The 15,039-nt window shown below is 38.4% G+C and overlaps 1 protein-coding gene across 1 annotated transcript in view; it reads right to left on the bottom strand.

The window, feature by feature from the left end:
- lrrc7 (leucine rich repeat containing 7) overlaps positions 1-12,938 on the bottom strand; it is an 89,933-nt gene extending 76,995 nt beyond the window's left edge. The window contains exon 1 of the mRNA XM_056415027.1: positions 12,903-12,938. The gene's annotated coding sequence lies outside the window, so the exon portion shown is untranslated. The remainder of the gene's footprint in view (positions 1-12,902) is intronic.
- Positions 12,939-15,039: the final 2,101 nt, after the last annotated feature.

Below are 15,039 nucleotides of genomic sequence, written 5' to 3'. Positions count from 1 at the left end.
GCAGGTTAAAGTGTCCAGGAAAATAATAATAATAATAATTATATATATATATATATATATATATATATGAGAATGAGATTGTCAGGATGGATCTGGAGTTTTTGTGTCTTGTGTTTCCTGTTTTATTTTGAAGTCCCCGTCTCCCATGTCCTCCGTTTCCCTGCACTTCCTGTCCCTGTGATTGTCTGCCCTGTCCCTGATTGTTTCCACCTGTGTCCAATCACCTGCACCTGTGTAATTAAACCCTGTGTGTATCCCTGGTGGTCGTCCGTTGCAGACCTGTTAGTTTGTGTGATTCCTTGAGTTAAGAGGCGGTGCCCTGCAGGTGGCAGGATGTCAGGTGCGGAGCCGACAGAACCAGTTGTGTCGTTAAATCACCGAAGCCTCAAATAGTTGCTTTCCTGTTCAGATGCTCACTAAGTTAATGTTGCCAAGCAACAAATACAATGTTAAGGCAGTAAGAGGAGCCGGAGCCAAAAATCACTTGGCAACACACATTTTCAGGGAGATGTTTCAAAAAAATAAACAGGTTTTGGCCGGCCAAATAATGAACGGCTTTGCAACGTCACACTCCGAGGTTTGGATTTCAGAGAAATGTAGTCCACAAGGGGCAAAGGTCGAGTCATTTTAATAAGCTTTTCATGCATAGGTCTACCCCTTTAAATAATGAATATGTAGAGTGAAGTGTGAGGGACCAGGGAGACATTTACAAAGAACTGAATTCATATTACGCTTGACACCACTTCCGCTGTTTCACTGACGTTGTTACATCACACTTTCTGGCAGACGTGAGACCAAACAAATATTTGCGATCCTTTTTTCTCTACTCCCCCACATGATGCCCTCGTTGGATCATGACTGGTACAGTACTGTTTCATTAGAGCTGTTTTGTGGATTTTATCAAAAAAAGTCAAATTAACTTTGCTTTAGGATGGAGGATCTCTTTTTTTCTTCTTTTCTTGACATCATTGTGGTGAAAAATAGGTGTTAAATGTGTGTGTGACGAGCTGTAAAATCCTTTGTGTTTTTCTGTTATCTATAGCAGTGATCAGTCACACGGTCCACACACACACACATGAACCGCGTGATGTTGCATCATTGTGAACGATTCATTGAGGTTTCTATAATTCATAGGTCTATGAATAAGTGATATGAGATCATAATGTGATTCATGGGGACACTTACTCAACGTCAATCACCGAGCAGCGAGGGGCAGGCACACACACACACGTTCTTCCGGAGCACCTAAAGAAAAAGGAGATATGTGTGTTTTTCTTCGTGCATGAGTTACCTAAATTATAAATCAATGCCAGACTCTCACTTATATTGTTGCGTAATTGAATTTATTCTGTCTCCACTTCGACTTTTACTTAAAGCTGTGAAGGAGAAAATCCACTTTTCAGATTAGACGGTGTCATAAATTACGATGAGAGATACCACCATGTGGATGTAAATGTGGTTTACCGAGGGACCACAACAAAGCTGCATAACAGCATCAGGAGCCTAATAAATAAAATATCTTTTATTTTATTTTTTGTACATTTAAATGCAAAAAAAAATCAAACTAAACTTTTGAACGCAAATAAAAAATAAATAAAATAATACCGTGCAAAAATGAGAAGATTGTGTCAATAAATACTCAAAATATGAAAGTATGAATGGACAACCGGGGAGCCATCAGTGGTTGTGATCCTCGAAAAGCTTCTGCTGTAAATGCACCAGCTGTGTCGATATGCACTCTAGGTATTTTTATAATATTGTTGGCCAGGAAAAAAACTCTCGGGAGCTGCTGCTTTTCAGAAATATTGTTACCAAAACTGTCTGAACATTCCTGAAATGATGTCAACAAAGCTTGAAGCAGAAGTGTAACACTATATGCATGTAATTAATTTAAAGACATCTATTCACATTTAAAACTGTTACACATGGGCCAAAGTACTTCGAGTGCCTGTATAATCTGTATAATCTGTTCCTCAACCAGTCTGAAGACGTACAACAATAATCGAAGCAGAAGACAGAGGGCAGAGCAGCGCAATAGGCCGTCTTGTCCCGCCGTCTTCTTCCTGCCAATATAACATATCCACGGTTGCCGTGGAAACACAGTTTCATGAATCACTATTTTATTTTTTTATTTTTCTGGTGGCCCAAAATCGTCCGTTTATGTATAGCCGTCTTGTGCGCCGCGCTCATTGCTGTCTGCATGGTACGCCTGTGAGATCTGTGAGGTATGAGACCCACGTTTTAGTCCGCTCCCACTGCGATGACTAATTGGCTAATTGGCTGGCGAGCCGATTGGCCGGCTGACCGGCGGGCTGGACGACTGACGGCGGAAAGGCGGGGGGGGATGGGCCTCACGTGGCAGGTATAGGAGCTGGTATTGGGAGGACGTGGTAAGCAGGGATGCACAAGCAACTCCATCTTATGGTGGAATTATTTTGACTCTGGGTCTTTGAGAGGATGCAGGTCGACCAGACTGCTATCAAGGAAAACAATCATTATGATATTGAGATATCTTGACTATTCCGCAGCCATCAGACGAGACACCTGCTCCGCTACCAGGAGCCCCTAATGTGTCTTGAGAGACCTCAACAGAGCAGATATTCACTGGTTTGTGATTTACACAACAACAAAAACAACAACATGTCTTTAATGTCCTCTCAGACTGCCTCTCTGAATCTGAGAGTACATCCAGCCTCCACACTGCATTGTGCCTTATATGGGGTTTTGTGAATGGGTGTTGCTAGGTAACTGTAAAAAGTGCAGTAAACCATGGCGACTTAGTTCTTGTGTTTAGGATGATTAAGGATTAAGATAACAGCTTTAAACACTGGAGCTGCTGGACTAACGGGAGGAAGTGCACCCGAAGACAAGCTGTGGGGATTTTAAGGTTACTGCTTTTATTTGAGCCACAAAACAGACCTTACGTCAGAATCTCAACAATGCATCAGAGAACAATCGGCAAATAATGTCTCACATTCTAGTCCTCGGCAACATAACTCAGTAACTACTTCTTACTGGTAAGATTTAGTGAATTCCAGCAAAGGAAGAGCTTAATATCAACCCTTACACTCATGAAGTGTTCAATCTCCATGATACCAAAGCTAATTGGAGTTAAACTCAGTTCACGACTATACTGTATATTTAAAAGTAATTTATTCCTACTATAATCTCCAAAAAACAACAACATCCATCTCAGTCCATCCATTCTGCTAATTGGGATGTTTTGAAGCTACACACACACACACATACTTGTTTTTATGACACCGTGGGGACGACTGACTGGAAGCAGCCTTGTGGGATCCACCCTTTCTGAAGGGTCTAAAGACATCGAAGCTGCACACACACACACACACACACACACACACACAACCACACACACACATTGAAATCCCACTTAACACTAATGGGGAATGTCACCTCTAGTGGATGTCTTCACTGGCTGCATGACTTACAGCTCTGTGCAACTTTTTCTCATATGAAATATATGTATGCATGTACTAAAAAATAATAAAACATCCTTAATGGTTTACTGCTTATGGCAAACTTTAGTGTGCCCAATTTACCCAACAACTTAATATAGCATGGTAACAAAATGCATGTATGAACTAAATGCGCACAATCAGGTGTTTGGTATCTATGAACTCATGACAAGTTGATCTTGAAAGGTATGCACACATACATATATTCAACTATTCTGACTTTGACTATTGATATAGTAAAAGTAGGACTTGCCATTTGATCTAAACGTTTCCAAGTTGTGCCGTTACTTACTCACTCAAAGAAATTGAAAGACTTTAGATTAATCAGAACAAACGTTATTGCATTTTTATTTATCATACTAAATATAGTTTAAAGTTACTTTCCAAGCAAACATAAACACACACAAGCCTTATATTCATATTAACACACATAAAAACACACACAAGCCATATACTCATATTAACACACATAAAAACACACACATGCCTTATACTCACACCCAGTAATACATATGAAAAACACACACAAGCCTTATACTCATATTAACACACATAAAAACACACACATGCCTTATACTCACACCCAGTAATACATATGAAAAACACACACAAGCCTAAGACTCACATCAATTACCATACATAAAAAACACACACAAGCCTAATACTCACATCAATTAACACACATAAAAAACACACAAGCCTTATACTCACACCCGTTAACACACATAAAAAACACACACAAGCCTTATACTCATACCCAGTAGTACATTTGAAAAACACACACAAGCCTAATACTCACATCAATTAACACACATAAAAACACACACAAGCCTTATACTCACACCCATTAACACACATAAAACACACACAAGCCTAATACTCACATCAATTAACACACATAAAAACACACACAAGCCTAATACTCACATCAATTAACACACATAAAAACAAACACAAGCCTAATACTCACATCAATTAACACACATAAAAACACACACAAGCCTAATACTCACATCAATTAACACATAAAAACACACACAAGCCTTATACTCATATTAACACACATAAAAAAACACACAAGCCTTATACTCACACCCAGTAATACATATGAAAAACACACACAAGCCTAATACTCACATCAATTAACATACATAAAAACACACACAAGCCGTAGACTCACACCCAGTAATACATATGAAAAAAACACACAAGCCTTATACTCACACCCAGTAATACATATGAAAAACACACACAAGCCTAATACTCACATCAATTAACATACATAAAAAACACACAAGCCTTATACTCATATTAACACACATAAAAAAACACACAAGCCTTATACTCACACCCAGTAATACATATGAAAAACACACACAAGCCTAATACTCACATCAATTAACACACATAAAAACACACACAAGCCTAACACTCACATCAATTAACACACATAAAAACACACACAAGCCTAATACTCACATCAATTAACACACATAAAAACAAACACAAGCCTAATACTCACATCAATTAACACACATAAAACACACACAAGCCTAATACTCACATCAATTAACACATAAAAACACACACAAGCCTAATACTCACATCAATTAACACACATAAAAACAAACACAAGCCTAATACTCACATCAATTAACACACATAAAAACACACACAAGCCTTATACTCACACCCATTAACACACATAAAAACACACACAAGCCTAATACTCACATCAATTAACACACATAAAAACACACACAAGCCTAATACTCACATCAATTAACACACATAAAAACAAACACAAGCCTAATACTCACATCAATTAACACACATAAAAACACACACAAGCCTAATACTCACATCAATTAACACATAAAAACACACACAAGCCTTATACTCATATTAACACACATAAAAAAACACACAAGCCTTATACTCACACCCAGTAATACATATGAAAAACACACACAAGCCTAATACTCACATCAATTAACACACATAAAAACACACACAAGCCTAATACTCACATCAATTAACACACATAAAAACAAACACAAGCCTAATACTCACATCAATTAACACACATAAAAACACACACAAGCCTAATACTCACATCAATTAACACATAAAAACACACACAAGCCTTATACTCATAATAACACACATAAAAAAACACACAAGCCTTATACTCACACCCAGTAATACATATGAAAAACACACACAAGCCTAATACTCACATCAATTAACATACATAAAAACACACACAAGCCGTAGACTCACACCCAGTAATACATATGAAAAAAACACACAAGCCTTATACTCACACCCAGTAATACATATGAAAAACACACACAAGCCTAATACTCACATCAATTAACATACATAAAAAAACACACAAGCCTTATACTCACACCCGTTAACACACATAAAAAAAACACACAAGCCTTATACTCACACCCAGTAATACATATGAAAAACACACACAAGCCTAATACTCACATCAATTAACACACATAAAAACACACACAAGCCTTATACTCATATTAACACACATAAAAAAACACACAAGCCTTATACTCACACCCGTTAACACACATAAAAAAACACACAAGCCTTATACTCACACCCAGTAATACATATGAAAAACACACACAAGCCTAATACTCACATCAATTAACATACATAAAAACACACACAAGCCGTAGACTCACACCACGCACACACCGTTTCCCGTGAGCATCTCCATGTCCTGTTTACTCGGTACCCAGCATGCAATCATCTTGTTTATTAACACACAACAGCCCCTTTACAGTCAGGAAGAGCCAATGGACGTCACACAGCTGTGACATTCAGCCGCCTGTCCACCGCGTGGACACGCGCTCCTGATGGATAATGACGGATGTGATCAAAGGTCAATAATTCGCCCCGTCGTCCTTTTTTATCCAGTTTCTATCTCATATCCTCCTCTCTGGTTTCCATCATGTCTCCGCGTTCTGCCGGTTGCCTGATTTTCTGTCTCATCAGTTTTGCGTCCGCTGTCCTTTTGTTTCATTCCTTCTCTTGAAGTCGTCAGCACAAAAAGCCGACAAAGATACAGACCCGGCTGGGGGGGGGGGGGGGGGGGGCGGGTGCACAGGGATGTCAGTTTACACGGTGCGATTCTGCATTAACGATGTTATTTCGGTCTGCATTTGAGGATTCATTTGCCCCGTTGATCCCAAATAAATCTTATAGGCTTGAAACTCAGAGAAGAGAAGAAAGGGGATAGATTTCCCCCTGATCTCTTTTCTGAACGTCCTCATCCCTTCATTCACTATTCATCTTTGTGCTGTATATTTAATGTTGACATCAAACATCACTACGAGCACTCTGGATGGATACACTCTGACACTTTCTGCCTCTCACTTCGATGCCTCCTCTCCCTCTCACCAGTGTCAGCACTTCTGCCCGCCGATGAATATATGAATGAGATTAAAAACAGAGAGAGACCCACACACAGACAATACAGAGACACACTTTTGTTCTCTCTCCTGCAGACATATACATTGTATGATTTCCATTTCTGCAGTGAGAATGTCCACTGACTGAACTAAATACACATCATAATAATAATTCAAACTTATATAGTGCTTTTCTAAATACACAAAGATGCTTAAATAACAGGTTGACCAATGGGTTTCCAAGACTTTTCCAGGACTTTAAACCCAATTTCCATGACCAAACATTTAGTAAAATCTCTGTGTATACATGAGTATATAGTTTGTCTGTTTGTAATTTTTATTTTTTTTATTTAAATATTATTTTTAATATATACTTTTAAATGTAATATTGGTTTCTTGCTATTCCACTTGTTTTGCTTTGACTCTCTGTGGAGCACTTTGTAAACATTGTTTTTAAAGGTGCTATATAAATGAAGTTATTATTATACACCTTAAATGACAAAAATGAATGAGAGACAATAGTTTGATTAAAAGAATAAATATGTATATAGATGTTTATTCTTTTTTTCAAACTACGTCAATGAAAATATTAATATAAACAATGTCCATGACTTTTGAAAAACGTAATTTTTTTCAAGGATTTTTTCTGGCCTGGAAATAACCATTTTTAAAATCCATAACTCCCTCCTGGTTTTTCATGACCGTACGGACCCTGTCAAACATGATACAACCTGTTACTTATTTAAGAATATCATCATTATCAGTGGATGTTTGCATGAAAGTAATCCACGTAAAGATGAGACACCCAGTGTGACTTTGATTCTCTGCTTTAAAACAACCCTCAACATCTCAAACAGCCAGTAAATAAATAATGCATCTAACAAGCACTTTCTTTTACCTCCAGCTATATCACATCCCTCCTTGTTTACAGAGGAGGCGGAGTCTTTCACACAGGCACACAAACACAGGGTACATGTATCACACACCATGTATTTTCAGACCCAGAAGGTATAATTTTCCTTTAATTCCAGGAACCAGTGGGATGGATGAAGGATTAAAAATAAAAAAGTGGAGGGAAAAGATGGAAGAAACCGATAAAAGCTCCAGGAGAAGCTCTAAGAAACCAAATTATGTGAAAACAAAACGAGAAGAAAACACGAAAGACGGATGCTGTGAGGCAAAGAAGGATGAAGTGCAGATTTAAACCTGAAAGTTACCCCTTCCTGCTTCTCACCTTCCTCTTTCAATCTCTCTCTTTACCCTCTCACTCACTCTTTTCTTTCACCTCACTGTAAGGCTCTCTGTTGCTATGGCGACTGTTCCTGCCATCGCCGAGGAAGAAAGGACACCTGGCGAGAGGAAGAGGAGGAAGCAAGAGGCTCAAACTGGAAACATGAAGATGGATAAAAACGACGCGTCGCTTCGAGATCAAGTTAGGATGTGCACAATAACGCAACTGTTGGTGAATTATTAATTTGGGGGGGGGGGGGGAATATGCTCATTTACTTTCAGGCGGAGGACCGAAGATGCTTTGCTGACGAGCAGCTTTCGTGCCGCCGACTGTACGGAGTGCAAAGTAAACACGTCCGTGTGAATGTGAACCAGCCATGCGGCGTGGAATGTGAGAGAGAGAGAGCAGAAGGGCGAGTGAGGGTCAAAAGGAGATGGGACCTGCAACCAGGATACCCGTGTTGTTAAGTTAGTGGCGTTAGTGACGTGTTTTACCCGGTATGCTGTTTCCTTATGTGTTTTACTTTCTTATCCATTTTGTATTTCCGGTGCTGCATAATCTTTTTAAGTTTTAAATTGTGGCGATGCTTTATATCCTCTGAACATGTTAAGATCGATAACAGTGTATGTAATATTGTGGCAGTTTATGTGTCTCAGTTTATGTCTCAACACAATGTTTTCATACATATGTTCAGCTTTGTTGTAGAATTACACATACGGATATTCTTAAATGAACTCTGTGGACTGGACACATTCTAGTAGAACAGGTGTAGACCTTTTTATTTAGAGATCATTGTCTTCCATGTCTATGTTCTGACCATGTCCATATATGATCATTGTCTTCCATGTCTGTGTTCTGACCATGTCCATATATGATCATTGTCTTCCATGTCTGTGTTCTGACCATGTCCATATATGATCATTGTCTCCCATGTCTATATTCTGACCATCTCCATTTATGGACTTATGTTTCATATGCCTGTGCTTGCCATCTCTCCCTGAAATGTAAATAACTGACTCCAAAATCCATGTGATCCTTTTTTCTTTTTTTGTTTACTTTAAAACAATGATTTTTTTGCGGGCACTTGTTGCACCTCCCAGACGAAAAAATATATACTTTAATGTATTTAGACCATACTTAAAATGTCAATCGTACATTTAAAATATACTATCAAAGAAATGTACTTTCTGCAAATATATGAAAAGTATACTTAAGTCACGCTTTCACCTATTTCAAAGAATTTTTTTTAATTTTAAGACATTCTAAAATAATTGTACTGTAGTACATATTTTCAAGAAATATATTATCAGAAAAAATATATTTTAAGTGTAAGTTATGTGCACATAAATTACTTAAATGTACTTCTTTAAACTGTGTTTTCAGACATATTTGTTGTATATTTCAAAATGTATATGCTCTAAATTAGCATTGAAACAAAGTATTTAAAGCACATTTGATAAATACCGAGTTTAAATATACCACATTTTTTTGTAATTACTAAGTGAACAGGGAATTCCCATAATCCCTTAATGATTGCAGGTAAATCATAGCGGGCAGCTGTGTGTCTCGGCCCTTTACTCTCACACCCTCTCTACCCGATTAAAGGACGACCTTGCATCTCTTTTCTATTTATCTCCATGCATGAGCTCTTTATAATATCCCAGCAAGTGTCACAACAATTCATTCCTTGATTATCCTTTTTACTTCAACTAGCACACGCTCACATTATATTCCATTATCACAGTATGATGACAATAGCTACTACACGTTGTTGATTTAATTAAGTTATAACTATAATGCGTGAGCCGCATGAAACATGGACATTCATCGTCACATATCAACGCCTTCCGCTTCGTGTCACCACAACATGCAATCGGATGGCGTCGCTGTCAATAAAAACTGGTATAAAGATGCTCATTTTACATCTGGAAATAAACACACTGTGTCATAGAAACGTCTCCACGATCCAGTGTTGTGTTGCATGGCTAAAAAACTTAGACCTGGAATAATGCCTCGGGAATTGCTCATAAATATGAGATAGTAAGTCATAATTATGAGATGCTAATTTGTTTCTTACAGTGGCGGAAATGGTTGGTGCTCCAATAGCTCGAGGGAGAAAGTCTCTCTTGAATCGTGCCATCAGATGATCGGTTATCTGTCGCCTCCGCCGCAGATTGATGCTGATTTACAGATTGTTACGTCGCTGCATGACTGACAACAGACATTGCGTTCAGCAACACCCCCTCTGTCTTGGACGGAAAAAAACCTCTTAATTGCTTTCTTAAGTGGGATTAAGATAGGATTTTCTCATTGGGTTATTACTGTAATGTGGCCCCCGGGAAGGAATCACACAGGAGTTGTTCACAAAAAGCCATTTACTCCGGTTCCCTGTTGTCCTACTGTCTTCTATGGGGAAGATACTGCAATCACAAAGGAGGCATTATGGCAAATGCCACTCCAAAAAAAAAAAAAAGCTATATAAAGCATCCCCCCCCCCAAAAAAATATTGCTAAATACAATCTTGCACAAGCTGTTTGCTGCCTCTTTCGGAAAAACAGAGTACCCAAAGGAATGAAGGATCGTGTCGTGATAAACACAAAGATTGAAGCGTTCGCTTTTTTTTATGATGTTATGTCTGGATATTTAACAGAAAATGAATTCAGAAGTGTCAACCGGTGGGATATACAAAAGGAGAATGATATATGGTGCACACAAAAAAAGGGAGGGCTGTTAAAATATTCATGATGACTCCATTTCAACCCTGTGTGCAGTGCTGAAGAAGTGCTTATGTAATGAAAGTTCAAGTGTCCATTTCATCTTGAGATCTTGAGATCTTTAAAGAAGAAATTAATATGACCAGAGAGGAGCTGCAAGGCTAAATGAGACATCGGGGAAATACGGCTGTCTTTCCGAGAAAGAAAAAGAAAAGAAAAGCCAATTAAAGTCTTCCGGAGTGATTTCTTAATAAATGGTGGTTCGATGTCTCCAAACCGCTACGTGTCGCTATAGACGCCGTTTTTGGTACAGCTGGGTCTGAGATGCCACCTAGTGATTCAGACGGGATCGCCCCAGTCGAACTATACACCTCCTTTTCCTGACTCAGCGAACGAGGATGAGTAGGACTGGTTTCCATGGCAACAGTAGACAGAGCGAGTGAGAGAGAGAGCGAAGGAGAGAGAGAGAGAAACAAAATAAGGCCGCGACACTCAATGTGGCGGTGACCACGTACGCCGACACAAACGTCCACCAACAAATATACATGTTTTTAATTCCTTCCTCTTACCCAACATGCGGTAGAAACTTAAACTGGATTATTTCATGGGTTTCGTAACCGCAGCAACCACAACCCAAGTTCCCCTCGAAATCCTAAAACAACGCTATTGGCTGAAACACCGAAGATCCAGAAACAAATGACACGTCATTCTGACTTCACTTCACTTTACTCTGGGAATCCCGACACGAGATATTCACTTGGAAGTCGAGGAGCTGCAACTGAAACCTTCATTTACTACGATTAGACAGGGCCACTGTTACTTCATCCTGCTTCGACTGTCTGCTATGAGCCATCTCGCTCTCTCTCTCTCTCTCTATTCAATTCAATTCAATTCAATAAGCTTTATTGACATGAATGTTGGAACAATATTGCGAAAGCATCAAGACACAGCAACACGAACAATATACAATTCAAATGGATGATAATGATAATATGACAGAAATAACTATATTAAAAGAAAGTACAGTTGTGTTTCTTGGGACACAATAAAAGATGTGTGTGTGTGTGTGTATATATATATATATGTATATATATGTATATATGTATATATATTAGTTTTTACAGTCTTTTGGTCCAACTCTTGTTTATGGTATTTACTCTAATGTGTTATCCCAGGCATTGAATTGGGTTTCAAATCATTTGTTTCACATTCCTAGGTTTCCAGAAAGAAAGAAAAAACAATTAAAAAGTGTTAACACATCTTTTTCCAAAATCTCCACTAAATCTAAACTAAAAATGTTTTTGCTTTCTTATTTATATTTTTGAATTTATAATTCGGATGGGTAATAAAATCCAGATGCTGATGCTGAGGGAGCGTAGGCCTGACCCCGGTAGAGAAGCTTCAGAATGCATCAAATGAAGCCTGAAACACCCCCCCCCCCCCCCCTGACACTTCCACCCAACATCCAAATGAAAAAAACCGCATGTGTCTGGGAGCTTTTGTAACTTTAAAAAAGAAAAATCTCACGAAAATCTCACCCATTCAAACATAATTGTGTAGGTGCAGAGGTGAGAAAGTGTGCGGGGTTATAACTTCTAAAGCTTGATTCACACTTCACACAAATACCGTCAAACCCTTTTTATGTGTTCAACACCATGAATGCATTCAATGACGCCGTCTGACAGCGTGAGCCGCTATCCATAGTTCCACGACTGCTTTGAGATCAATAAAAGTAGCATTTGCGAATTAAGATCAGGGACGAAAAGTATAAACATCTTGCTTTTACACGTGGTTGACGCCTCCTCGTACCCTCGCGTCCTCTTTCCTCGATAACTCTCCTATTCATGTCCCATTTCTTAAACCTCTTTAGCCCTTCACACTACTCTCTACCTCCCACGCCTCCGTACCCTTCAGCTTCCCCTTTTCATCACCCTTCCTCCAGCTCCACAATCAACGGGATAATTAGGAAAATTGCTGATGCAGACAAAAATAACTTTGGGCCCTCCCCCTCCCCTCCCCCACCTCCGTTTCCTACCTGTGCTGCTGCTGGACCAATGAGAGTTGAGATGCCGGCGTGGAAAGGCGTTGGTCCAATTGTCAGTCGCCCTGAAAGATCAGTGGAGGGCGGAGCTTATATCCCCAGGTGACGGCCTGTGATTGGTCAGGTTCATCTCTGCCTCCTTGTAACCCCTACCCACTGGGCCCCTCCCCCGCAAGGCCTTATGGGTACCAAGCTCCGCTGAACATGTTTGTGTCGGTTGGCGGTTCAGCTAAGCGGTCAGTAAAAGTCTTCTCGATGAATCTCTTTGTGCCGTCTTCATGCGGGTTGCCTGTGAAAGGAGAGAATAAAAGGAGTATGTTATTTCTGTAAATTAGTGAACAGTTGTTATAAGCGTTGCGTTCTACCTCACCACATTGAACGTTGACTTCCTGAACCATAGAATAGCTTAACCCTCCTGTCATGTTGCGGATCAAATTGACCCGTTTCAAAGTTTGAAAATCTAGTAAAAATATTTCTACGTACTCTTTCTGTATACAACTTATTCTGCTTACCTTATTTAGTGTAATCAACGTAAAAAAAAATACAAAAATATTTTTGGTCATCTTTTATAATATAATGTATGCATCTTAACACTATAAATAACCATAACTAATGTTTATTATCAATACAAATCCTTTATGGCTCATTCGGCTTGATTTTGAGCGAGCGGTTTGATATGACCCTGAACGTGACAGTTGTATCATCTCTATTTATCTACATCACCCCATAAAAAAAGATTACAAAATTAATATTAAAATTTAGAAGAAAATACATGTTATGGTAGACTAGTGAACTATAGATTTAGATATTTTCAATGTACCTAAAAAATAGTTTGAACATGTATTTTTCATTAAAACGAGTGAGTTCTCCTGATTGAACTCTGACCTATGGAGGGGCGAATAACTCAATTCCACTAAGAACTGCTTGAATTGTTAGTAATGGTGTTGGTGATGAGGTACAAACTATAGTTATTAGGATTTTTTGGGTTTCTAACCACTTTTGGGTGATTCAACATTAACCAGGTCAATTTGACCCGGGAGCATCACGGCTGTATGTAAGAGACGAACATAACAGGTTCTTAAAGCATAATAAGGTGCTTAAAGCCTCATACAACCTCCCATAGAGACGTATACATGACATGTAATATGTGAATTTATATTATGCTTTCTGGCTTTAAAGGTCACGCAACATTAAGCGGTGAGCTGGTTGGTGGTAAATGTTTTCTGTGGTTGGAAATGAATCATAGTGTTCATAAATATAACTGTAATATATATTATATATTATATATACATAATATATGTACACAATATATATATATATTAAATATTGTATATATTATATTATATATATTATATTATAATAATATAATTATTATATAATAATATTATTATATTATAATAATAGAATATATATATATATATATTATAATAATAGAATATTATATATTATAATATATAATAGTATATAATATATATATAATATATAATAATAGTATATATTATAATAATTAATATATAATAATAATATATAATATAATATATAATATATATATGTTATATACATAATATATATAATACTATATATACTGAACTCTAAAAGCAGAGAATTGCTCGAATTATAGTCTGCGAGGCGCCATCGAAATGACGTCAATAACAAAGTCGGTCTCGGTGGTCTCGACGACAACACCGATATCTGGTCCGACGACACGATGCAGTGAAATGAAAGAAAAGCAGATTGAGAATATTATCTCAACTGGACTCTACGTTGCTTTAATCGTGGACTGCAACACAAACCACACACCATTTGTTGTTTCCTTTCACACGCGTGGAGGAGCTCCGTGACTATTCTCCCTCGGCACTGAATCCACGCAGCATTCCCTCCTTTTGTTTACAGCCACATCATTAACACCACGAACTAAAGCTAACGGACCGCCGACGAAATGGACTTATCGCTCTGTGATGGAAAAAAATAAAAAATTGATTCCCTCGCGGTCGAGACGAGCGGAAAAGTTAAACCGGCGACGAGAAAAATGACACCCCGACGATGCGGGGATGCTCGTCACCATGGCGACGGAGCGTGAGTCACACTGATGTTCGTTATGGAGACAAAGGCCTGTGTTGAATGTATGACT

Source organism: Pseudoliparis swirei, chromosome 5 (assembly GCF_029220125.1).
Source record: "Pseudoliparis swirei isolate HS2019 ecotype Mariana Trench chromosome 5, NWPU_hadal_v1, whole genome shotgun sequence".
Classification (NCBI taxonomy): domain Eukaryota; kingdom Metazoa; phylum Chordata; class Actinopteri; order Perciformes; family Liparidae; genus Pseudoliparis; species Pseudoliparis swirei.
The sequence above is the reverse complement of the archived record's forward strand: the minus strand, read 5'-3'. Positions and strand labels throughout refer to the sequence as shown.